The sequence below is a fragment of the Oryctolagus cuniculus genome, chromosome 2 (assembly GCF_051225735.1).
Source record: "Oryctolagus cuniculus isolate XC-2025 breed Fujian yellow rabbit chromosome 2, ASM5122573v1, whole genome shotgun sequence".
NCBI classification, from domain to species: domain Eukaryota; kingdom Metazoa; phylum Chordata; class Mammalia; order Lagomorpha; family Leporidae; genus Oryctolagus; species Oryctolagus cuniculus.
This window is the reverse complement of record NC_142868.1, coordinates 74,387,118-74,390,140: the sequence shown is the minus strand read 5'-3', so window position 1 is coordinate 74,390,140 and position 3,023 is coordinate 74,387,118. Positions and strand designations below refer to the sequence as shown.

The 3,023-nt window shown below is 41.7% G+C and overlaps 1 long non-coding RNA gene across 2 annotated transcripts; it reads left to right on the top strand.

The window, feature by feature from the left end:
* The first annotated feature begins 223 nt into the window (after window positions 1-223).
* Window positions 224-2,727, top strand: LOC138848490 (uncharacterized). Of its 2 annotated transcripts, none has more exons than XR_011386323.2 (3): window positions 224-364; window positions 780-833; window positions 2,590-2,727. It is a non-coding gene; the product is annotated as an uncharacterized LOC138848490 (long non-coding RNA). The 2 variants fall into 2 exon arrangements; XR_016229089.1 differs by having other exon boundaries at window positions 226-364; window positions 765-833.
* Window positions 2,728-3,023: the final 296 nt, after the last annotated feature.

Here is a 3,023-nt window from a genome sequence, read left to right as displayed (position 1 = left end):
GACCTGCTCCTGATTGGAGGAGAGCAGCGTACTCGGCGTGTGGGCAGCAGAGTTGGGATTGGTGGAAGAGGACTATAAAGGAGGAGAGAGCCAACATGCACCAGGAACACCTGAAGGAACACCTGTGCAGCCCCCAAGAGAGCCGGCCGGCGGTGTGCCACTCCCCTGCGGAAGTGGGGAATGTGGCAGGGGGAACCACCCTTCCACGGAGGTGGAAGGGTCGGTAGCCAACCGGGGAAGAACCAGCAGCAAACCCGGGGAGGGCCGAGCAGACAAAAGAACAGCGCAGGGCCCTGTGTTGTTACTCCACGGAGAGGGGGAGCGACAGGATAAGACTCGGAGACTCCAATGAATCCCCTGTTTGGTATGACTGACATCTTCCACTAAGTTACCCACAAAGTTAAAATCAGTTATATTCTTTCAGGAATCTTTCTATTGATTAAATTAAAGATTAGGGGAGAGGCAGAGGCAGAGAGTGCTCCCATTTGTTGGTTGACCTCCCAAAAGCGCTTAATGGCTAGGGATAGATCAGGGCCATAGCCAGGAGCAGAAAATGCAATCAAGTTTCCCACGTGGGTGACAGGAACCCAATTATTTGGGCCTTCCTGGGGTCTGCATTGGTGGGAAGATGGAGTGAGAAGCCAGAGCCAGATGTCAAACTCGGGCATTCCAATGTGGAATGCAGGTATCTTAACCTCTAAGCTAAATACTTGCTTACCTTTTAAGAATATTTCAAAATTAATTAAAGGTTATACTCTTAATAGACTTTGTGTTTACAGTCATCAACATGGAAGAATCTCATAAATACAATGCTGAAGGAAAAAGCAAGTTAGGTAAGAAAATATTTAGTATAATACTATTTATGTACAATTTGAAAACAATCCAAACTAAACACTATATTATTTTGGGATATCCATTTCATACAGAGAAATGAAGGAAAGGAAATGCTGAATTCAGGGTACTAAGTGTGGAGAAAAGCATAGCAGTGTGGGTGGGATCATTAATCATTCTGAGCTCACATTTGAAATTGCATTTTTAGGCCGGCGCTGCGGCTCACTAGGCTAATCCTCCGCCTTGCGGCGCCGGCACACCAGGTTCTAGTCCTGGTCGGGGCGCCGGATTCTGTCCTGGTTGCCCCTCTTCCAGGCCAGCTATCTGCTGTGGCCAGGGAGTGCAGTGGAGGATGGCCCAAGTGCCTGGGCCCTGCACCCCATGGGAGACCAGGAGAAGCACCTGGCTCCTGCCATCGGATCGGCGCGGCGCGGCCATTGGAGGGTGAACCAATGGCAAAAGGAAGACCTTTCTCTGTCTCTCTCTCACTGTCCACTCTGACTGTAAAAAAAATAAATAAATAAAAAGAAATTGCATTTTTAGGTTAGGTAGTGGGTTCTCGAGTATATTAAATGGTTGTATTTTATAATTTACATATATTTTATATGTTCTTTGGGGTATATAAAGAATCACATAATTAAAACAATTCAATTATAATAGTGCTGAAAATTTTCCTTTATGTTGTATCACCACCTACAGGTTAAATGTAGGTACTGAATTTAACTTTTTTTTTTTTTTTTAAGACCAAATTAATGAACATCAAAATAAGTGAACTCTGCAGGGCACTGGAGATACAAAGAAATACAACAGACAGGGTTTTGGCTTTATTCGCTATGATAATCCATTTGTGGCTGAGTAGCATGAAGACTATATTAAAGAGACAAACAATATAGCACAAAATATAAGCACCGCTGGGTCCGTGTTCCACTAAAAAAACAAACAAACAAAAAACAATAGTATTGTATATATCATGCAACTGACTTAGTTTATGTTAATCCAAATCCAAACTCCTTAATTTATTCATTCTGCTATCATCTTAGGCCAGGACTTCATTAATCATGTCAGTTACCATGTGTTCTCTTTATCTTCTGTTTTCACCTTCCTGCTGTGTACCAAACATTGCCACTAGATTGAAGTCTTAAAATGAACATTTCATATCATTGCTCTCTTCCAAAATAGTAAATGGTTTTATACTACTTGCAGAATAAATTCAAACTCTTTGCATTGGTAGTTGAGGCTTTCTAGAGTTTAGAGCCAACCTGTTCATCAGTCTTGCCATTGCTCAGTTCTCCGTCCTTCATCCCAAATAAGTTTTGGACTTCAGCCAGTCTGGCTTCTGTTGTCCACTACTTATTTCAGATGTATTATCTGGGGTGTCTTGCTTCCTTGAACTTCATGCTGCCATTTAGACACCCTTCCCCCATCTTTTAATGCATTTGTTACATTGTCCTAAATGTGGAAAACTGAAATGCAACTTCAACAAATATTTTTAATGACTACTGTTGTGTCTCCCATCTCCTTCCACAGATTCCACCATAATTTCATCCTACATAGACATTTGGGGTCCATAATTATCTTTAAACAATTCCTATTGTTTTTCTCAATTGCTAAATCACCTATTGTTGATATCATTTACTTAATATAGTCATACTCTACTGATAATAAACTGATGTTTCCATAGGTTTGTCTTCTAAATTAGATGTTAAATTTTTCTAAGTCAGAGGTAATTATTTTTTATTTTTTTTATTCATCTGAAAGGCAAAGTTACAGAGAAGGAGAGAGAATCTTCCGTCCACTGGTTCACTTCCCAAATGCCACAACAGGGAGGCTGAAGCCAGGAACCAAGACCTTCTTCCAGGTCTCCCACACGTGTGCAGGGGCCCAAGGACTTGGGCCATCTTCTACTGCTCTCCCAGGCCATAGCAGAGAGCTGGATCGGAAGTGGAGCAGCTGGGACTCGAACCAATGCCATATGGGGTGCTGGCACTGCAGGTAGCAGCTTTACCCACTGCCCCACACATGTAAAATGTCTGATTCCTCCCACCACCTAACAGACATAATACTAGTATGACATTGACATTTTGGGGGTTCAGGAATTCAGAAAACAATGATCAGCAAAATAAATGTAATAATGTTTAATTGAATCATTTTAATTACATCAGTTTCTATATACATTAAAAAGAAAAATGCAT